The sequence below is a fragment of the Salvelinus fontinalis genome, chromosome 25 (assembly GCF_029448725.1).
Source record: "Salvelinus fontinalis isolate EN_2023a chromosome 25, ASM2944872v1, whole genome shotgun sequence".
Lineage (NCBI taxonomy): Eukaryota > Metazoa > Chordata > Actinopteri > Salmoniformes > Salmonidae > Salvelinus > Salvelinus fontinalis.
In genome coordinates, this window is record NC_074689.1 from 32755881 (window position 1) to 32782159 (window position 26279).

Sequence of the window (26279 nt, forward strand, 5' to 3'; positions counted from 1 at the left end):
CTAACGTACCACAGCTCCCAGTCCTACAGTCGTACAACACAGCTCCCAGTCCGACAGTACTAGCGTACCACAGCTCCCATTCCTACAGTACTAACATACCACAGCTCCCAGTCCTATAGTACTAACATACCACAGCTCCCAGTCCTACAGTACTAACGTATCACAGCTCCCAGTCCTACAGTACTAACATACCACAGCTCCCAGTCCTACAACACAGCTCCCAGTCCTACAGTACTAACATACCACAGCTCCTAGTCCTACGGTACTAACATATCACATCCCAGTCCTACAGTACTAGCATACCACAGCTCCCAGTCCTACAGTACTAACATACCACAGCTCCCAGTCCTACAGTACTAACATACCACAGCTCCCAGTACTACAGTACTAACATACCACAGCTCCCAGTCCTACAGTACTAACATACCACAGCTCCCAGTCCTACAGTACTAATATACCACATCCCAGTCCTACAGTACTAACATACCACAGCTCCCAGTCCTACAGTACTAACATACCACAGCTACCAGTCCTACAGTACTAACATACCACAGCTCTCAGTCCTACAGTACTAACGTACCACAGCTCCCAGTCCTACAGTCCTACAACACAGCTCCCAGTCCGACAGTACTAGCGTACCACAGCTCCCATTCCTACAGTACTAACATACCACAGCTCCCAGTCCTATAGTACTAACATACCACAGCTCCCACTCCTACAGTACTAACATACCACAGCTCCCAGTCCTACAGTACTAACGTATCACAGCTCCCAGTCCTACAGTACTAACATACCACAGCTCCCAGTCCTACAACACAGCTCCCAGTCCTACAGTACTAACATACCACAGCTCCTAGTCCTACAGTACTAACATACCGCATCCCAGTCCTACAGTACTAACATACCACAGCTCCCAGTCCTACAGTACTAACATACCACAGCTCCCAGTCCTATAGTACTATCATACCACAGCTCCCAGTCCTACAGTACTAACATACCACAGCTCCCAGTCCTACAGTACTAACATACCACAGCTCCCAGTCCTACAGTACTAACATACCACAGCTCCCAGTCCTAGAACACAGCTCCCAGTCCTACAGTACTAACATACCACAGCTACCAGTTCTACAGTACTAACATACCACATCCCAGTCCTACAGTACTAACATACCACAGCTCCCAGTCCTACAGTACTAACATACCACAGCTCCCAGTCCTACAGTACTAACATACCACAGCTCCCTGTCCTACAGTACTAATATACCACATCCCAGTCCTACAGTACTAACGTACCACAGCTCCCAGTCCTACAGTACTAACACAACACAGCTCCCAGTCCTACAGTACTAACATACCACAGCTCCCAGTCCTACAACACAGCTCCCAGTCCTACAGTACTAACGTACCACAGCTCCCAGTTCTACAGTACTAACGTACCACAGCTCCCAGTCTTACAACACAGCTCCCAGTCCTACAGTATTAACATACCACAGCTCCCATTCCTACAGTACTAACATACCACAGCTCCCATTCCTACAGTACTAATATACCACAGCTCCCAGTCCTACAGTACTAACGTACCACAGCTCCCAGTCCTACAGTACTAATATTCCACAGCTCCCAGTCCTACAGTACTAACATACCCCAGCTACAAGTCCTACAGTACTAACACAACACAGCTCCCAGTCCTACAGTACTAACATACCACAGCTCCCAGTCCTACAACACAGCTCCCAGTCCTACAGTACTAACGTACCACAGCTCCCAGTCCTACAACACAGCTCCCAGTCCTACAGTACTAACATACCACAGCTCGTAGTCCTAAAGTACTAATATACCACAGCTACCAGTCCTACAGTACTAACATACCACAGCTCCCAGTCCTACAGTACTAACATACCATAGCTCCCAGTCCTACAACACAGCTCCCAGTCCTACAGTACTAACATACCACAGCTCCCAGTCCTACAGTACTAACATACCACAGCTCCCAGTCCTACAGTACTAACATACCACAGCTCCCAGTCCTACAGTACTAACATACCACAGCTACCAGTCCTACAGTACTAACATACCACAGCTACCAGTCCTACAGTTCTAACATACCACAGCTCCCAATCCTACAGTACTAATATACCACATCCCAGTCCTACAGTACTAACATACCATTGCTCCCATTCCTACAGTACTAACATACCACAGCTCCCAGTCCTACAGTACTAACATACCACAGCTCCCAGGCCTACAGTACTAATATACCACAGCTACCAGTCCTAAAGTACTAACATACCACAGCTCCCAGTCCTACAACACAGCTCCCAGTCCTACAGTACTGATATACCACATCCCAGTCCTATAGTACTAACATACCACAGCTCCCAGTCCTACAGTACTAACATACAACAGCTCCCAGTCCTACAGTACTAACGTACCACAGCTCCCAGTCCTACAACACATCTCCCAGTCCTACAGTACTAGCATACCACAGCTACAAGTTCTACAGTACTAATATACCACATCTACTAGTCCTACAGTACTAACATACCACAGCTCCCAGTCCTACAGTACTAACATACCACAGCTACCAGTCCTACAGTACTAACATACCACAGCTCCCAGTCCTACAGTACTAACATACCACAGATCCCAGTCCTACAGTACTAACGTACCACAGCTCCCAGTCCTACAACACAGCTCCCAGTCCTACAGTACTAACATACCACAGCTCCCAGTTCTACAGTACTAACATACCACAGCTCCCAGTCCTACAGTACTAACATACCACAGCTCCCAGTCCTACAGTACTAACATACCACAGCTCCCAGTCCTACAGTACTAACACACCACAGCTACCAGTCCTACAGTACTAACATACCACAACTCCCAGTCCTACAGTACTAACGTACCACAGCTACCAGTCCTAAAGTACTAACGTACCACAGCTCCCAGTCCTACAATACTAACGTACCACAGCTAACAGTCCTACAGTACTAACGTACCACAGCTCCTAGTCCTACAGTACTAACATACCACAGCTACCAGTTCTACAGTACTAACATACCACATCCCAGTCCTACAGTGCTAACATACCACAGCTCCCAGTCCTACAGTACTAACATACCACAGCTCCCAGTCCTACAGTACTAACATACCACAGCTCCCTGTCCTACAGTACTAATATACCACATCCCAGTCCTACAGTACTAACGTACCACAGCTCCCAGTCCTACAGTACTAACACAACACAGCTCCCAGTCCTACAGTACTAACATACCACAGCTCCCAGTCCTACAACACAGCTCCCAGTCCTACAGTACTAACGTACCACAGCTCCCAGTCCTACAACACAGCTCCCAGTCCTACAGTACTAACATACCACAGCTCCCAGTCCTACAACACAGCTCCCAGTCCTACAGTACTAACATACCACAGCTCCCAGTCTTACAGTATTAACATACCACAGCTCCCATTCCTACAGTACTAATATACCACAGCTCCCAGTCCTACAGTACTAACGTACCACAGCTCCCAGTCCTACAGTACTAATATTCCACAGCTCCCAGTCCTACAGTACTAACATACCCCAGCTACAAGTCCTACAGTACTAACACAACACAGCTCCCAGTCCTACAGTACTAACATACCACAGCTCCCAGTCCTACAACACAGCTCCCAGTCCTACAGTACTAACGTACCACAGATCCCAGTCCTACAACACAGCTCCCAGTCCTACAGTACTAACATACCACAGCTCCCAGTCCTAAAGTACTAATATACCACAGCTACCAGTCCTACAGTACTAACATACCACAGCTCCCAGTCCTAGAGTACTAACATATCATAGCTCCCAGTCCTACAACACAGCTCCCAGTCCTACAGTACTAACGTACCACAGCTCCCAGTCCTACAACACAGCTCCCAGTCCTACAGTACTAACATACCACAGCTCCCAGTCCTACAGTACTAACATACCACAGCTCCCAATCCTACAGTCTAACATACCACAGCTCCCAGTCCTACAGTACTAACATACCACAGCTACCAGTCCTACAGTACTAACATACCACAGCTACCAGTCCTACAGTTCTAACATACCACAGCTCCCAATCCTACAGTACTAATATACCACATCCCAGTCCTACAGTACTAACATAACATTGCTCCCATTCCTACAGTACTAACATACCACAGCTCCCAGTCCTACAGTACTAACATACCACAGCTCCCAGTCCTACAGTACTAATATACCACAGCTACCAGTCCTACAGTACTAACATACCACAGCTCCCAGTCCTACACCACTAACATACCACAGCTACCAGTCCTACAGTACTAACATACCACAGTTCCCAGTCCTACACCACTAACATACCACAGCTCCCAGTCCTACAGTACTAACGTACCACAGCTCCCAGTCCTACAACACAGCTCCCAGTCCTACAGTACTAACATACCACAGCTCCCAGTTCTACAGTACTAACGTACCACAGCTCCCAGTCCTACAACACAGCTCCCAGTCCTACAGTAATAACATACCACAGCTACCAGTCCTACAGTACTAACATACCACAGCTCCCAGTCCTACAGTACTAACATACCACAGCTCCCAGTCCTACAGTACTAACATACCACAGCTCCCAGTCCTACAGTACTAACACACTACAGCTCCCAGTCCTACAGTACTAATATACCACATCCCAGTCCTACAGTACTAACATACCACAGCTCCCAGTCCTACAGTACTAACATACCACAGCTCCCAGTCCTACAACACAGCTCCCAGTCCTACAGTACTAACATACCACAGCTACCAGTCCTACAGTACTAACATACCACAGCTCTCAGTCCTACAGTACTAACGTACCACAGCTCCCAGTCTTACAACACAGCTCCCAGTCCTACAGTACTAACATACCACAGCTACCAGTCCTACAGTACTAACATACCACAGCTCCCAGTCCTACAGTACTAACATACCACAGCTCCCAGTCCTACAACACAGCTCCCAGTCCTACAATACTAACGTACCACAGCTCCCAGTCCTAAAGTACTAACGTACCACAGCTCCCAGTCCTACAGTCGTACAACACAGCTCCCAGTCCGACAGTACTAGCGTACCACAGCTCCCATTCCTACAGTACTAACATACCACAGCTCCCAGTCCTATAGTACTAACATACCACAGCTCCCAGTCCTACAGTACTAACGTATCACAGCTCCCAGTCCTACAGTACTAACATACCACAGCTCCCAGTCCTACAACACAGCTCCCAGTCCTACAGTACTAACATACCACAGCTCCTAGTCCTACAGTACTAACATATCACATCCCAGTCCTACAGTACTAGCATACCACAGCTCCCAGTCCTACAGTACTAACATACCACAGCTCCCAGTCCTACAGTACTAACATACCACAGCTCCCAGTACTACAGTACTAACATACCACAGCTCCCAGTCCTACAGTGCTAACATACCACAGCTCCCAGTCCTACAGTACTAACATACCACAGCTCCCAGTCCTAGAACACAGCTCCCAGTCCTACAGTACTAACATACCACAGCTACCAGTTCTACAGTACTAACATACCACATCCCAGTCCTACAGTACTAACATACCACAGCTCCCAGTCCTACAGTACTAACATACCACAGCTCCCAGTCCTACAGTACTAACATACCACAGCTCCCTGTCCTACAGTACTAATATACCACATCCCAGTCCTACAGCACTAACGTACCACAGCTCCCATTCCTACAGTACTAACACAACACAGCTCCCAGTCCTACAGTACTAACATACCATAGCTCCCAGTCCTACAACACAGCTCCCAGTCCTACAGTACTAACGTACCACAGCTCCCAGTCCTACAACACAGCTCCCAGTCCTACAGTACTAACATACCACAGCTCCCAGTCCTACAGTACTAACATACCACAGCTCCCAGTCCTACATTACTAACATACCACAGCTCCCAGTCCTACAGTACTAACATACCACAGCTACCAGTCCTACAGTACTAACATACCACAGCTACCAGTCCTACAGCTCTAACATACCACAGCTCCCAATCCTACAGTACTAATATACCACATCCCAGTCCTACAGTACTAACATACCATTGCTCCCATTCCTACAGTACTAACATACCACAGCTCCCAGTCCTACAGTACTTACATACCACAGCTCCCAGTCCTACAGTACTAATATACCACAGCTACCAGTCCTACAGTACTAACATACCACAGCTCCCAGTCCTACAACACAGCTCCCAGTCCTACAGTACTGATATACCACATCCCATTCCTACAGTACTAACATACCACAGCTCCCAGTCCTACAGTACTAACGTATCACAGCTCCCAGTTCTACAGTACTAACATACCACAGCTCCCAGTCCTACAACACAGCTCCCAGTCCTACAGTACTAACATACCACAGCTCCTAGTCCTACAGTACTAACATACCACATCCCAGTCCTACAGTACTAACATACCACAGCTCCCAGTCCTACAGTACTAACATACCACAGCTCCCAGTCCTACAGTACTAACATACCACAGCTCCCAGTACTACAGTACTAACATACCACAGCTCCCAGTCCTACAGTACTAACATACCACAGCTCCCAGTCCTACAGTACTAACATACCACAGCTCCCAGTCCTAGAACACAGCTCCCAGTCCTACAGTACTAACATACCACAGCTACCAGTTCTACAGTACTAACATACCACAGCTCCCAGTCCTACAGTACTAACATACCACAACTACCAGTCCTACAACACAGCTCCCAGTCCTACAATACTAACGTACCACATCTCCCAGTCCTACAGTATTAACATACCACAGCTCCCATTCCTACAGTACTAACATACCACAGCTCCCATTCCTACAGTACTAATATACCACAGCTCCCAGTCCTACAGTACTAACATACCACAGCTCCCAGTCCTACAGTACTAACATACCACAGCTACCAGTCCTACAGTACTAACATACCACAGCTACCAGTCCTACAGCTCTAACATACCACAGCTCCCAATCCTACAGTACTAATATACCACATCCCAGTCCTACAGTACTAACATACCATTGCTCCCATTCCTACAGTACTAACATACCACAGCTCCCAGTCCTACAGTACTAACATACCACAGCTCCCAGTCCTACAGTACTAATATACCACAGCTACCAGTCCTACAGTACTAACATACCACAGCTCCCAGTCCTACAACACAGCTCCCAGTCCTACAGTACTGATATACCACATCCCATTCCTACAGTACTAACATACCACAGCTCCCAGTCCTACAGTACTAACGTATCACAGCTCCCAGTTCTACAGTACTAACATACCACAGCTCCCAGTCCTACAACACAGCTCCCAGTCCTACAGTACTAACATACCACAGCTCCTAGTCCTACAGTACTAACATACCACATCCCAGTCCTACAGTACTAACATACCACAGCTCCCAGTCCTACAGTACTACCATACCACAGCTCCCAGTCCTACAGTACTAACATACCACAGCTCCCAGTACTACAGTACTAACATACCACAGCTCCCAGTCCTACAGTACTAACATACCACAGCTCCCAGTCCTACAGTACTAACATACCACAGCTCCCAGTCCTAGAACACAGCTCCCAGTCCTACAGTACTAACATACCACAGCTACCAGTTCTACAGTACTAACATACCACAGCTCCCAGTCCTACAGTACTAACATACCACAACTACCAGTCCTACAACACAGCTCCCAGTCCTACAATACTAACGTACCACAGCTCCCAGTCCTACAGTATTAACATACCACAGCTCCCATTCCTACAGTACTAACATACCACAGCTCCCATTCCTACAGTACTAATATACCACAGCTCCCAGTCCTACAGTACTAACGTACCACAGCTCCCAGTCCTACAGTACTAATATTCCACAGCTCCCAGTCCTACAGTACTAACATACCCCAGCTACAAGTCCTACAGTACTAACACAACACAGCTCCCAGTCCTACAGTACTAACATACCACAGCTCCCAGTCCTACAACACAGCTCCCAGTCCTACAGTACTAACGTACCACAGCTCCCAGTCCTACAACACAGCTCCCAGTCCTACAGTACTAACATACCACAGCTCCCAGTCCTAAAGTACTAATATACCGCAGCTACCAGTCCTACAGTACTAACATACCACAGCTCCCAGTCCTACAGTACTAACATACCATAGCTCCCAGTCCTACAACACAGCTCCCAGTCCTACAGTACTAACGTACCACAGCTCCCAGTCCTACAACACAGCTCCCAGTCCTACAGTACTAACATACCACAGCTCCCAGTCCTACAGTACTAACATACCACAGCTCCCAGTCCTACAGTACTAACATACCACAGCTCCCAGTCCTACAGTACTAACATACCACAGCTACCAGTCCTACAGTACTAACATACCACAGCTACCAGTCCTACAGCTCTAACATACCACAGCTCCCAATCCTACAGTACTAATATACCACATCCCAGTCCTACAGTACTAACATACCATTGCTCCCATTCCTACAGTACTAACATACCACAGCTCCCAGTCCTACAGTACTAACATACCACAGCTCCCAGTCCTACAGTACTAATATACCACAGCTACCAGTCCTACAGTACTAACATACCACAGCTCCCAGTCCTACAGTACTAACGTACCACAGCTACCAGTCCTACTGTACTAACATACCACAGCTCCCAGTCCTACAGTACTAACGTACCACAGCTAACAGTCCTACAGTACTAACGTACCACAGCTCCTAGTCCTACAGTACTAACGTACCACAGCTAACAGTCCTACAATACTAACATACCACAGCTCCCAGTCCTACAGTACTAACATACCACAGCTCCAATTCCTAAAGTACTAACATACCATAGCTCCAATTCCTACAGTACTAACGTACCACAGCTCCCAGTCCTACAGTACTAACAAACCACAGCTCCCAGTCCTACAGTACTAACATACCACAGATCCCAGTCCTACAGTACTAACGTACCACAGCTCCCAGTCCTACAACACAGCTCCCAGTCCTACAGTACTAACATACCACAACTACCAGTCCTACAGTACTAACATACCACAGCTACCAGTCCTACAGTACTAATATACCACAGCTCCCAGTCCTACAGTACTAACATACCACAGCTCCCAGTCCTACAGTACTAACGTACCACAGCGAACAGTCCTACAGTGCTAACATACCACAGCTACCAGTCCTACAGTACTAACATACCACAGCTACCAGTCCTACAGTACTAATATACCACAGCTCCCAGTCCTTCAGTACTAACATACCACAGCTCCCAGTCCTACAGTACTAACATACCATAGCTCCAATTCCTACAGTACTAACGTACCACAGCTCCCAGTCCTACAGTACTAACATACCACAGCTCCCAGTCCTACAGTACTAACATACCACAGCTCCCAGTCCTACAGTACTAATATACCACAGCTACCAGTCCGACAGTACTAACATACTACAGCTCCCAGTCCTACAGTACTAACATACCACATCCCAGTCCTAGAGTACTAACGTACCACAGCTCCCAGTCCTACAACACAGCTCCCAGTCCTACAGTACTAACATACCACAGCTCCCAGTCCTAGAGTACTAACATATCATAGCTCCCAGTCCTACAACACAGCTCCCAGTCCTACAGTACTAACGTACCACAGCTCCCAGTCCTACAACACAGCTCCCAGTCCTACAGTACTAACATACCACAGCTCCCAGTCCTACAGTACTAACATACCACAGCTCCCAGTCCTACAGTCTAACATACCACAGCTCCCAGTCCTACAGTACTAACATACCACAGCTACCAGTCCTACAGTACTAACATACCACAGCTACCAGTCCTACAGTTCTAACATACCACAGCTCCCAATCCTACAGTACTAATATACCACATCCCAGTCCTACAGTACTAACATAACATTGCTCCCATTCCTACAGTACTAACATACCACAGCTCCCAGTCCTACAGTACTAACATACCACAGCTCCCAGTCCTACAGTACTAATATACCACAGCTACCAGTCCTACAGTACTAACATACCACAGCTCCCAGTCCTACACCACTAACATACCACAGCTACCAGTCCTACAGTACTAACATACCACAGCTCCCAGTCCTACACCACTAACATACCACAGCTCCCAGTCCTACAGTACTAACGTACCACAGCTCCCAGTCCTACACCACAGCTCCCAGTCCTACAGTACTAACATACCACAGCTCCCAGTTCTACAGTACTAACGTACCACAGCTCCCAGTCCTACAACACAGCTCCCAGTCCTACAGTAATAACATACCACAGCTACCAGTCCTACAGTACTAACATACCACAGCTCCCAGTCCTACAGTACTAACATACCACAGCTCCCAGTCCTACAGTACTAACATACCACAGCTCCCAGTCCTACAGTACTAACACACTACAGCTCCCAGTCCTACAGTACTAATATACCACATCCCAGTCCTACAGTACTAACATACCACAGCTCCCAGTCCTACAGTACTAACATACCACAGCTACCAGTCCTACAGTACTAACATACCACAGCTCCCAGTCCTACAACACAGCTCCCAGTCCTACAGTACTAACATACCACAGCTACCAGTCCTACAGTACTAACATACCACAGCTCTCAGTCCTACAGTACTAACGTACCACAGCTCCCAGTCTTACAACACAGCTCCCAGTCCTACAGTACTAACATACCACAGCTACCAGTCCTACAGTACTAACATACCACAGCTCCCAGTCCTACAGTACTAACATACCACAGCTCCCAGTCCTACAACACAGCTCCCAGTCCTACAGTACTAACATACCACAACTACCAGTCCTACAACACAGCTCCCAGTCCTACAGCACTAACGTACCACAGCTCCCAGTCCTACAGTACTAACACAACACAGCTCCCAGTCCTACAACACAGCTCCCAGTCCTACAGTACTAACGTACCACAGCTCCCAGTTCTACAGTACTAACGTACCACAGCTCCCAGTCTTACAACACAGCTCCCAGTCCTACAGTATTAACATACCACAGCTCCCATTCCTACAGTACTAACATACCACAGCTCCCAGTCCTACAGTACTAACGTATCACAGCTCCCAGTTCTACAGTACTAACATACCACAGCTCCCAGTCCTACAACACAGCTCCCAGTCCTACAGTACTAACATACCACAGCTCCTAGTCCTACAGTACTAACATACCACATCCCAGTCCTACAGTACTAACATACCACAGCTCCCAGTCCTACAGTACTAACATACCACAGCTCCCAGTCCTACAGTACTAACATACCACAGCTCCCAGTACTACAGTACTAACATACCACAGCTCCCAGTCCTACAGTACTAACATACCACAGCTCCCAGTCCTACAGTACTAACATACCACAGCTCCCAGTCCTAGAACACAGCTCCCAGTCCTACATTACTAACATACCACAGCTACCAGTTCTACAGTACTAACATACCACAGCTCCCAGTCCTACAGTACTAACATACCACAACTACCAGTCCTACAACACAGCTCCCAGTCCTACAATACTAACGTACCACAGCTCCCAGTCCTACAGTATTAACATACCACAGCTCCCATTCCTACAGTACTAACATACCACAGCTCCCATTCCTACAGTACTAATATACCACAGCTCCCAGTCCTACAGTACTAACGTACCACAGCTCCCAGTCCTACAGTACTAATATTCCACAGCTCCCAGTCCTACAGTACTAACATACCCCAGCTACAAGTCCTACAGTACTAACACAACACAGCTCCCAGTCCTACAGTACTAACATACCACAGCTCCCAGTCCTACAACACAGCTCCCAGTCCTACAGTACTAACGTACCACAGCTCCCAGTCCTACAACACAGCTCCCAGTCCTACAGTACTAACATACCACAGCTCCCAGTCCTAAAGTACTAATATACCGCAGCTACCAGTCCTACAGTACTAACATACCACAGCTCCCAGTCCTACAGTACTAACATACCATAGCTCCCAGTCCTACAACACAGCTCCCAGTCCTACAGTACTAACGTACCACAGCTCCCAGTCCTACAACACAGCTCCCAGTCCTACAGTACTAACATACCACAGCTCCCAGTCCTACAGTACTAACATACCACAGCTCCCAGTCCTACATTACTAACATACCACAGCTCCCAGTCCTACAGTACTAACATACCACAGCTACCAGTCCTACAGTACTAACATACCACAGCTACCAGTCCTACAGCTCTAACATACCACAGCTCCCAATCCTACAGTACTAATATACCACATCCCAGTCCTACAGTACTAACATACCATTGCTCCCATTCCTACAGTACTAACATACCACAGCTCCCAGTCCTACAGTACTTACATACCACAGCTCCCAGTCCTACAGTACTAATATACCACAGCTACCAGTCCTACAGTACTAACATACCACAGCTCCCAGTCCTACAACACAGCTCCCAGTCCTACAGTACTGATATACCACATCCCATTCCTACAGTACTAACATACCACAGCTCCCAGTCCTACAGTACTAACGTATCACAGCTCCCAGTTCTACAGTACTAACATACCACAGCTCCCAGTCCTACAACACAGATCCCAGTCCTACAGTACTAACATACCACAGCTCCTAGTCCTACAGTACTAACATACCACATCCCAGTCCTACAGTACTAACATACCACAGCTCCCAGTCCTACAGTACTAACATACCACAGCTCCCAGTCCTACAGTACTAACATACCACAGCTCCCAGTACTACAGTACTAACATACCACAGCTCCCAGTCCTACAGTACTAACATACCACAGCTCCCAGTCCTACAGTACTAACATACCACAGCTCCCAGTCCTAGAACACAGCTCCCAGTCCTACAGTACTAACATACCACAGCTACCAGTTCTACAGTACTAACATACCACAGCTCCCAGTCCTACAGTACTAACATACCACAACTACCAGTCCTACAACACAGCTCCCAGTCCTACAATACTAACGTACCACAGCTCCCAGTCCTACAGTATTAACATACCACAGCTCCCATTCCTACAGTACTAACATACCACAGCTCCCATTCCTACAGTACTAATATACCACAGCTCCCAGTCCTACAGTATTAACATACCACAGCTCCCATTCCTACAGTACTAACATACCACAGCTCCCAGTCCTACAGTACTAACGTATCACAGCTCCCAGTTCTACAGTACTAACATACCACAGCTCCCAGTCCTACAACACAGCTCCCAGTCCTACAGTACTAACATACCACAGCTCCTAGTCCTACAGTACTAACATACCACATCCCAGTCCTACAGTACTAACATACCACAGCTCCCAGTCCTACAGTACTAACATACCACAGCTCCCAGTCCTACAGTACTAACATACCACAGCTCCCAGTACTACAGTACTAACATACCACAGCTCCCAGTCCTACAGTACTAACATACCACAGCTCCCAGTCCTACAGTACTAACATACCACAGCTCCCAGTCCTAGAACACAGCTCCCAGTCCTACATTACTAACATACCACAGCTACCAGTTCTACAGTACTAACATACCACAGCTCCCAGTCCTACAGTACTAACATACCACAACTACCAGTCCTACAACACAGCTCCCAGTCCTACAATACTAACGTACCACAGCTCCCAGTCCTACAGTATTAACATACCACAGCTCCCATTCCTACAGTACTAACATACCACAGCTCCCATTCCTACAGTACTAATATACCACAGCTCCCAGTCCTACAGTACTAACGTACCACAGCTCCCAGTCCTACAGTACTAATATTCCACAGCTCCCAGTCCTACAGTACTAACATACCCCAGCTACAAGTCCTACAGTACTAACACAACACAGCTCCCAGTCCTACAGTACTAACATACCACAGCTCCCAGTCCTACAACACAGCTCCCAGTCCTACAGTACTAACGTACCACAGCTCCCAGTCCTACAACACAGCTCCCAGTCCTACAGTACTAACATACCACAGCTCTGTGTCCTAAAGTACTAATATACCGCAGCTACCAGTCCTACAGTACTAACATACCACAGCTCCCAGTCCTACAGTACTAACATACCATAGCTCCCAGTCCTACAACACAGCTCCCAGTCCTACAGTACTAACGTACCACAGCTCCCAGTCCTACAACACAGCTCCCAGTCCTACAGTACTAACATACCACAGCTCCCAGTCCTACAGTACTAACATACCACAGCTCCCAGTCCTACATTACTAACATACCACAGCTCCCAGTCCTACAGTACTAACATACCACAGCTACCAGTCCTACAGTACTAACATACCACAGCTACCAGTCCTACAGCTCTAACATACCACAGCTCCCAATCCTACAGTACTAATATACCACATCCCAGTCCTACAGTACTAACATACCATTGCTCCCATTCCTACAGTACTAACATACCACAGCTCCCAGTCCTACAGTACTTACATACCACAGCTCCCAGTCCTACAGTACTAATATACCACAGCTACCAGTCCTACAGTACTAACATACCACAGCTCCCAGTCCTACAACACAGCTCCCAGTCCTACAGTACTGATATACCACATCCCATTCCTACAGTACTAACATACCACAGCTCCCAGTCCTACAGTACTAACGTATCACAGCTCCCAGTTCTACAGTACTAACATACCACAGCTCCCAGTCCTACAACACAGATCCCAGTCCTACAGTACTAACATACCACAGCTCCTAGTCCTACAGTACTAACATACCACATCCCAGTCCTACAGTACTAACATACCACAGCTCCCAGTCCTACAGTACTAACATACCACAGCTCCCAGTCCTACAGTACTAACATACCACAGCTCCCAGTACTACAGTACTAACATACCACAGCTCCCAGTCCTACAGTACTAACATACCACAGCTCCCAGTCCTACAGTACTAACATACCACAGCTCCCAGTCCTAGAACACAGCTCCCAGTCCTACAGTACTAACATACCACAGCTACCAGTTCTACAGTACTAACATACCACAGCTCCCAGTCCTACAGTACTAACATACCACAACTACCAGTCCTACAACACAGCTCCCAGTCCTACAATACTAACGTACCACAGCTCCCAGTCCTACAGTATTAACATACCACAGCTCCCATTCCTACAGTACTAACATACCACAGCTCCCATTCCTACAGTACTAATATACCACAGCTCCCAGTCCTACAGTACTAACATACCACAGCTCCCAGTCCTACAGTACTAACATACCACAGCTACCAGTCCTACAGTACTAACATACCACAGCTACCAGTCCTACAGCTCTAACATACCACAGCTCCCAATCCTACAGTACTAATATACCACATCCCAGTCCTACAGTACTAACATACCATTGCTCCCATTCCTACAGTACTAACATACCACAGCTCCCAGTCCTACAGTACTAACATACCACAGCTCCCAGTCCTACAGTACTAATATACCACAGCTACCAGTCCTACAGTACTAACATACCACAGCTCCCAGTCCTACAACACAGCTCCCAGTCCTACAGTACTGATATACCACATCCCATTCCTACAGTACTAACATACCACAGCTCCCAGTCCTACAGTACTAACGTATCACAGCTCCCAGTTCTACAGTACTAACATACCACAGCTCCCAGTCCTACAACACAGCTCCCAGTCCTACAGTACTAACATACCACAGCTCCTAGTCCTACAGTACTAACATACCACATCCCAGTCCTACAGTACTAACATACCACAGCTCCCAGTCCTACAGTACTACCATACCACAGCTCCCAGTCCTACAGTACTAACATACCACAGCTCCCAGTACTACAGTACTAACATACCACAGCTCCCAGTCCTACAGTACTAACATACCACAGCTCCCAGTCCTACAGTACTAACATACCACAGCTCCCAGTCCTAGAACACAGCTCCCAGTCCTACAGTACTAACATACCACAGCTACCAGTTCTACAGTACTAACATACCACAGCTCCCAGTCCTACAGTACTAACATACCACAACTACCAGTCCTACAACACAGCTCCCAGTCCTACAATACTAACGTACCACAGCTCCCAGTCCTACAGTATTAACATACCACAGCTCCCATTCCTACAGTACTAACATACCACAGCTCCCATTCCTACAGTACTAATATACCACAGCTCCCAGTCCTACAGTACTAACGTACCACAGCTCCCAGTCCTACAGTACTAATATTCCACAGCTCCCAGTCCTACAGTACTAACATACCCCAGCTATAAGTCCTACAGTACTAACACAACACAGCTCCCAGTCCTACAGTACTAACATACCACAGCTCCCAGTCCTACAACACAGCTCCCAGTCCTACAGTACTAACGTACCACAGCTCCCAGTCCTACAACACAGCTCCCAGTCCTACAGTACTAACATACCACAGCTCCCAGTCCTAAAGTACTAATATACCGCAGCTACCAGTCCTACAGTACTAACATACCACAGCTCCCAGTCCTACAGTACTAACATACCATAGCTCCCAGTCCTACAACACAGCTCCCAGTCCTACAGTACTAACGTACCACAGCTCCCAGTCCTACAACACAGCTCCCAGTCCTACAGTACTAACATACCACAGCTCCCAGTCCTACAGTACTAACATACCACAGCTCCCAGTCCTACAGTACTAACATACCACAGCTCCCAGTCCTACAGTACTAACATACCACAGCTACCAGTCCTACAGTACTAACATACCACAGCTACCAGTCCTACAGCTCTAACATACCACAGCTCCCAATCCTACAGTACTAATATACCACATCCCAGTCCTACAGTACTAACATACCATTGCTCCCATTCCTACAGTACTAACATACCACAGCTCCCAGTCCTACAGTACTAACATACCACAGCTCCCAGTCCTACAGTACTAATATACCACAGCTCCCAGTCCTACAGTACTAACATACCACAGCTCCCAGTCCTACAGTACTAACGTACCACAGCTACCAGTCCTACTGTACTAACATACCACAGCTCCCAGTCCTACAGTACTAACGTACCACAGCTAACAGTCCTACAGTACTAACGTACCACAGCTCCTAGTCCTACAGTACTAACGTACCACAGCTAACAGTCCTACAATACTAACATACCACAGCTCCCAGTCCTACAGTACTAACATACCACAGCTCCAATTCCTAAAGTACTAACATACCATAGCTCCAATTCCTACAGTACTAACGTACCACAGCTCCCAGTCCTACAGTACTAACAAACCACAGCTCCCAGTCCTACAGTACTAACATACCACAGATCCCAGTCCTACAGTACTAACGTACCACAGCTCCCAGTCCTACAACACAGCTCCCAGTCCTACAGTACTAACATACCACAACTACCAGTCCTACAGTACTAACATACCACAGCTACCAGTCCTACAGTACTAATATACCACAGCTCCCAGTCCTACAGTACTAACATACCACAGCTCCCAGTCCTACAGTACTAACGTACCACAGCGAACAGTCCTACAGTGCTAACATACCACAGCTACCAGTCCTACAGTACTAACATACCACAGCTACCAGTCCTACAGTACTAATATACCACAGCTCCCAGTCCTACAGTACTAACATACCACAGCTCCCAGTCCTACAGTACTAACATACCATAGCTCCAATTCCTACAGTACTAACGTACCACAGCTCCCAGTCCTACAGTACTAACATACCACAGCTCCCAGTCCTACAGTACTAACATACCACAGCTCCCAGTCCTACAGTACTAATATACCACAGCTACCAGTCCGACAGTACTAACATACTACAGCTCCCAGTCCTACAGTACTAACATACCACATCCCAGTCATACAGTACTGACGTACCACAGCTCCCAGTCCTAGAGTACTAACGTACCACAGCTCCCAGTCCTACAACACAGCTCCCAGTCCTACAGTACTAACATACCACAGCTCCCAGTCCTAGAGTACTAACATATCATAGCTCCCAGTCCTACAACACAGCTCCCAGTCCTACAGTACTAACGTACCACAGCTCCCAGTCCTACAACACAGCTCCCAGTCCTACAGTACTAACATACCACAGCTCCCAGTCCTACAGTACTAACATACCACAGCTCCCAGTCCTACAGTCTAACATACCACAGCTCCCAGTCCTACAGTACTAACATACCACAGCTACCAGTCCTACAGTACTAACATACCACAGCTACCAGTCCTACAGTTCTAACATACCACAGCTCCCAATCCTACAGTACTAATATACCACATCCCAGTCCTACAGTACTAACATAACATTGCTCCCATTCCTACAGTACTAACATACCACAGCTCCCAGTCCTACAGTACTAACATACCACAGCTCCCAGTCCTACAGTACTAATATACCACAGCTACCAGTCCTACAGTACTAACATACCACAGCTCCCAGTCCTACACCACTAACATACCACAGCTACCAGTCCTACAGTACTAACATACCACAGCTCCCAGTCCTACACCACTAACATACCACAGCTCCCAGTCCTACAGTACTAACGTACCACAGCTCCCAGTCCTACACCACAGCTCCCAGTCCTACAGTACTAACATACCACAGCTCCCAGTTCTACAGTACTAACGTACCACAGCTCCCAGTCCTACAACACAGCTCCCAGTCCTACAGTAATAACATACCACAGCTACCAGTCCTACAGTACTAACATACCACAGCTCCCAGTCCTACAGTACTAACATACCACAGCTCCCAGTCCTACAGTACTAACATACCACAGCTCCCAGTCCTACAGTACTAACACACTACAGCTCCCAGTCCTACAGTACTAATATACCACATCCCAGTCCTACAGTACTAACATACCACAGCTCCCAGTCCTACAGTACTAACATACCACAGCTACCAGTCCTACAGTACTAACATACCACAGCTCCCAGTCCTACAACACAGCTCCCAGTCCTACAGTACTAACATACCACAGCTACCAGTCCTACAGTACTAACATACCACAGCTCTCAGTCCTACAGTACTAACGTACCACAGCTCCCAGTCTTACAACACAGCTCCCAGTCCTACAGTACTAACATACCACAGCTACCAGTCCTACAGTACTAACATACCACAGCTCCCAGTCCTACAGTACTAACATACCACAGCTCCCAGTCCTACAACACAGCTCCCAGTCCTACAGTACTAACATACCACAACTACCAGTCCTACAACACAGCTCCCAGTCCTACAATACTAACGTACCACAGCTCCCAGTCCTAAAGTACTAACGTACCACAGCTCCCAGTCCTACAGTCGTACAACACAGCTCCCAGTCCGACAGTACTAGCGTACCACAGCTCCCATTCCTACAGTACTAACATACCACAGCTCCCAGTCCTATAGTACTAACATACCACAGCTCCCACTCCTACAGTACTAACATACCACAGCTCTCAGTCCTACAGTACTAACGAATCACAGCTCCCAGTCCTACAGTACTAACATACCACAGCTCCCAGTCCTACAACACAGCTCCCAGTCCTACAGTACTAACATACCACAGCTCCTAGTCCTACAGTACTAACATATCACATCCCAGTCCTACAGTACTAACATACCACAGCTCCCAGTCCTACAGTACTAACATACCACAGCTCCCAGTCCTACAGTACTAACATACCACAGCTCCCAGTACTACATTACTAACATACCACAGCTCCCAGTCCTACAGTACTAACATACCACAGCTCCCAGTCCTACAGTACTAACATACCAACGCTCCCAGTCCTAGAACACAGCTCCCAGTCCTACAGTACTAACATACCACAGCTACCAGTTCTACAGTACTAACATACCACATCCCAGTCCTACAGTACTAACATACCACAGCTCCCAGTCCTACAGTACTAACATACCACAGCTCCCAGTCCTACAGTACTAACATACCACAGCTCCCTGTCCTACAGTACTAATATACCACATCCCAGTCCTACAGCACTAACGTACCACAGCTCCCAGTCCTACAGTACTAACACAACACAGCTCCCAGTCCTACAGTACTAACATACCACAGCTCCCAGTCCTACAACACAGCTCCCAGTCCTACAGTACTAACGTACCACAGCTCCCAGTTCTACAGTACTAACGTACCACAGCTCCCAGTCTTACAACACAGCTCCCAGTCCTACAGTATTAACATACCACAGCTCCCATTCCTACAGTACTAACATACCACAGCTCCCAGTCCTACAGTACTAACGTATCACAGCTCCCAGTTCTACAGTACTAACATACCACAGCTCCCAGTCCTACAACACAGCTCCCAGTCCTACAGTACTAACATACCACAGCTCCTAGTCCTACAGTACTAACATACCACAGCTCCCAGTCCTAGAACACAGCTCCCAGTCCTACAGTACTAACATACCACAGCTACCAGTTCTACAGTACTAACATACCACAGCTCCCAGTCCTACAGTACTAATATACCACAGCTACCAGTCCTACAGTACTAACATACCACAGCTCCCAGTCCTACAGTACTAACGTACCACAGCTACCAGTCCTACTGTACTAACATACCACAGCTCCCAGTCCTACAGTACTAACGTACCACAGCTAACAGTCCTACAGTACTAACGTACCACAGCTCCTAGTCCTACAGTACTAACGTACCACAGCTAACAGTCCTACAATACTAACATACCACAGCTCCCAGTCCTACAGTAATAACATACCACAGCTCCAATTCCTAAAGTACTAACATACCATAGCTCCAATTCCTACAGTACTAACGTACCACAGCTCCCAGTCCTACGGTACTAACAAACCACAGCTCCCAGTCCTACAGTACTAACATACCACAGATCCCAGTCCTACAGTACTAACGTACCACAGCTCCCAGTCCTACAACACAGCTCCCAGTCCTACAGTACTAACATACCACAACTACCAGTCCTACAGTACTAACATACCACAGCTACCAGTCCTACAGTACTAATATACCACAGCTCCCAGTCCTACAGTACTAACATACCACAGCTCCCAGTCCTACAGTACTAACGTACCACAGCGAACAGTCCTACAGTGCTAACATACCACAGCTACCAGTCCTACAGTACTAACATACCACAGCTACCAGTCCTACAGTACTAATATACCACAGCTCCCAGTCCTACAGTACTAACATACCACAGCTCCCAGTCCTACAGTACTAACATACCATAGCTCCAATTCCTACAGTACTAACGTACCACAGCTCCCAGTCCTACAGTACTAACATACCACAGCTCCCAGTCCTACAGTACTAACATACCACAGCTCCCAGTCCTACAGTACTAATATACCACAGCTACCAGTCCGACAGTACTAACATACTACAGCTCCCAGTCCTACAGTACTAACATACCACATCCCAGTCATACAGTACTAACGTACCACAGCTCCCAGTCCTAGAGTACTAACGTACCACAGCTCCCAGTCCTACAACACAGCTCCCAGTCCTACAGTACTAACATACCACAGCTCCCAGTCCTAGAGTACTAACATATCATAGCTCCCAGTCCTACAACACAGCTCCCAGTCCTACAGTACTAACGTACCACAGCTCCCAGTCCTACAACACAGCTCCCAGTCCTACAGTACTAACATACCACAGCTCCCAGTCCTACAGTACTAACATACCACAGCTCCCAGTCCTACAGTCTAACATACCACAGCTCCCAGTCCTACAGTACTAACATACCACAGCTACCAGTCCTACAGTACTAACATACCACAGCTACCAGTCCTACAGTTCTAACATACCACAGCTCCCAATCCTACAGTACTAATATACCACATCCCAGTCCTACAGTACTAACATAACATTGCTCCCATTCCTACAGTACTAACATACCACAGCTCCCAGTCCTACAGTACTAACATACCACAGCTCCCAGTCCTACAGTACTAATATACCACAGCTACCAGTCCTACAGTACTAACATACCACAGCTCCCAGTCCTACACCACTAACATACCACAGCTACCAGTCCTACAGTACTAACGTACCACAGCTCCCAGTCCTACACCACTAACATACCACAGCTCCCAGTCCTACAGTACTAACGTACCACAGCTCCCAGTCCTACAACACAGCTCCCAGTCCTACAGTACTAACATACCACAGCTCCCAGTTCTACAGTACTAACGTACCACAGCTCCCAGTCCTACAACACAGCTCCCAGTCCTACAGTAATAACATACCACAGCTACCAGTCCTACAGTACTAACATACCACAGCTCCCAGTCCTACAGTACTAACATACCACAGCTCCCAGTCCTACAGTACTAACATACCACAGCTCCCAGTCCTACAGTACTAACACACTACAGCTCCCAGTCCTACAGTACTAATATACCACATCCCAGTCCTACAGTACTAACATACCACAGCTCCCAGTCCTACAGTACTAACATACCACAGCTACCAGTCCAACAGTACTAACATACCACAGCTCCCAGTCCTACAACACAGCTCCCAGTCCTACAGTACTAACATACCACAGCTACCAGTCCTACAGTACTAACATACCACAGCTCTCAGTCCTACAGTACTAACGTACCACAACTCCCAGTCTTACAACACAGCTCCCAGTCCTACAGTACTAACATACCACAGCTACCAGTCCTACAGTACTAACATACCACAGCTCCCAGTCCTACAGTACTAACATACCACAGCTCCCAGTCCTACAACACAGCTCCCAGTCCTACAGTACTAACATACCACAACTACCAGTCCTACAACACAGCTCCCAGTCCTACAATACTAACGTACCACAGCTCCCAGTCCTAAAGTACTAACGTACCACAGCTCCCAGTCCTACAGTCGTACAACACAGCTCCCAGTCCGACAGTACTAGCGTACCACAGCTCCCATTCCTACAGTACTAACATACCACAGCTCCCAGTCCTATAGTACTAACATACCACAGCTCCCACTCCTACAGTACTAACATACCACAGCTCCCAGTCCTACAGTACTAACGAATCACAGCTCCCAGTCCTACAGTACTAACATACCACAGCTCCCAGTCCTACAGTACTAACATATCACATCCCAGTCCTACAGTACTAACATACCACAGCTCCCAGTCCTACAGTACTAACATACCACAGCTCCCAGTCCTACAGTACCAACATACCACAGCTCCCAGTACTACAGTACTAACATACCACAGCTCCCAGTCCTACAGTACTAACATACCACAGCTCCCAGTCCTACAGTACTAACATACCAACGCTCCCAGTCCTAGAACACAGCTCCCAGTCCTACAGTACTAACATACCACAGCTACCAGTTCTACAGTACTAACATACCACATCCCAGTCCTACAGTACTAACATACCACAGCTCCCAGTCCTACAGTACTAACATACCACAGCTCCCAGTCCTACAGTACTAACATACCACAGCTCCCTGTCCTACAGTACTAATATACCACATCCCAGTCCTACAGCACTAACGTACCACAGCTCCCAGTCCTACAGTACTAACACAACACAGCTCCCAGTCCTACAGTACTAACATACCACAGCTCCCAGTCCTACAACACAGCTCCCAGTCCTACAGTACTAACGTACCACAGCTCCCAGTTCTACAGTACTAACGTACCACAGCTCCCAGTCTTACAACACAGCTCCCAGTCCTACAGTATTAACATACCACAGCTCCCATTCCTACAGTACTAACATACCACAGCTCCCAGTCCTACAGTACTAACGTATCACAGCTCCCAGTTCTACAGTACTAACATACCACAGCTCCCAGTCCTACAACACAGCTCCCAGTCCTACAGTACTAACATACCACAGCTCCTAGTCCTACAGTACTAACATACCACAGCTCCCAGTCCTAGAACACAGCTCCCAGTCCTACAGTACTAACATACCACAGCTACCAGTTCTACAGTACTAACATACCACAGCTCCCAGTCCTAGAACACAGCTCCCAGTCCTACAGTACTAACATACCACAGCTCCCAGTCCTACAGTACTAACATACCACAGCTCCCAGTCCTAAAGTACTAACATACCACAGCTCCCAGTCCTACAGTACTAACATACCACAGCTCCCAGTCCTACAGTACTAACATACCACAGCTCCCAGTCCTAGAACACAGCTCCCAGTCCTACAGTACTAACATACCACAGCTACCAGTTCTACAGTACTAACATACCACAGCTCCCAGTCCTACAGTACTAACATACCACAACTACCAGTCCTACAACACAGCTCCCAGTCCTACAATACTAACGTACCACAGCTCCCAGTCCTACAGTATTAACATACCACAGCTCCCATTCCTACAGTACTAACATACCACAGCTCCCAGTCCTACAGTACTAATATACCACAGCTCCCAGTCCTACAGTACTAACGTACCACAGCTCCCAGTCCTACAGTACTAATATTCCACAGCTCCCAGTCCTACAGTACTAACATACCCCAGCTACAAGTCCTACAGTACTAACACAACACAGCTCCCAGTCCTACAGTACTAACATACCACAGCTCCCAGTCCTACAACACAGCTCCCAGTCCTACAGTACTAACGTACCACAGCTCCCAGTCCTACAACACAGCTCCCAGTCCTACAGTACTAACATACCACAGCTCCCAGTCCTAAAGTACTAATATACCGCAGCTACCAGTCCTACAGTACTAACATACCACAGCTCCCAGTCCTACAGTACTAACATACCATAGCTCCCAGTCCTACAACACAGCTCCCAGTCCTACAGTACTAACGTACCACAGCTCCCAGTCCTACAACACAGCTCCCAGTCCTACAGTACTAACATACCACAGCTCCCAGTCCTACAGTACTAACATACCACAGCTCCCAGTCCTACAGTACTAACATACCACAGCTCCCAGTCCTACAGTACTAACATACCACAGCTACCAGTCCTACAGTACTAACATACCACAGCTACCAGTCCTACAGTTCTAACATGCCACAGCTCCCAATCCTACAGTACTAATATACCACATCCCAGTCCTACAGTACTAACATACCATTGCTCCCATTCCTACAGTACTAACATACCACAGCTCCCAGTACTACAGTACTAACATACCACAGCTCCCAGTCCTACAGTACTAATATACCACAGCTACCAGTCCTACAGTACTAACATACCACAGCTCCCAGTCCTACAACACAGCTCCCAGTCCTACAGTACTGATATACCACATCCCAGTCCTATAGTACTAACATACCACAGCTCCCAGTCCTACAGTACTAACATACCACAGCTCCCAGTCCTACAGTACTAACATACCACAGCTCCCAGTCCTAAAGTACTAACATACAACAGCTCCAATTCCTAAAGTACTAACATACCATAGCTCCAATTCCTACAGTACTAACGTACCACAGCTCCCAGTCCTACAGTACTAACAAACCACAGCTCCCAGTCCTACAGTACTAACATACCACAGATCCCAGTCCTACAGTACTAACGTACCACAGCTCCCAGTCCTACAACACAGCTCCCAGTCCTACAGTACTAACATACCACAACTACCAGTCCTACAGTACTAACATACCACAGCTACCAGTCCTACAGTACTAATATACCACAGCTCCCAGTCCTACAGTACTAACATACCACAGCTCCCAGTCCTACAGTACTAACGTACCACAGCGAACAGTCCTACAGTGCTAACATACCACAGCTACCAGTCCTACAGTACTAACATACCACAGCTACCAGTCCTACAGTACTAATATACCACAGCTCCCAGTCCTACAGTACTAACATACCACAGCTCCCAGTCCTACAGTACTAACATACCATAGCTCCAATTCCTACAGTACTAACGTACCACAGCTCCCAGTCCTACAGTACTAACATACCACAGCTCCCAGTCCTACAGTACTAACATACCACAGCTCCCAGTCCTACAGTACTAATATACCACAGCTACCAGTCCGACAGTACTAACATACTACAGCTCCCAGTCCTACAGTACTAACATACCACATCCCAGTCATACAGTACTGACGTACCACAGCTCCCAGTCCTAGAGTACTAACGTACCACAGCTCCCAGTCCTACAACACAGCTCCCAGTCCTACAGTACTAACATACCACAGCTCCCAGTCCTAGAGTACTAACATATCATAGCTCCCAGTCCTACA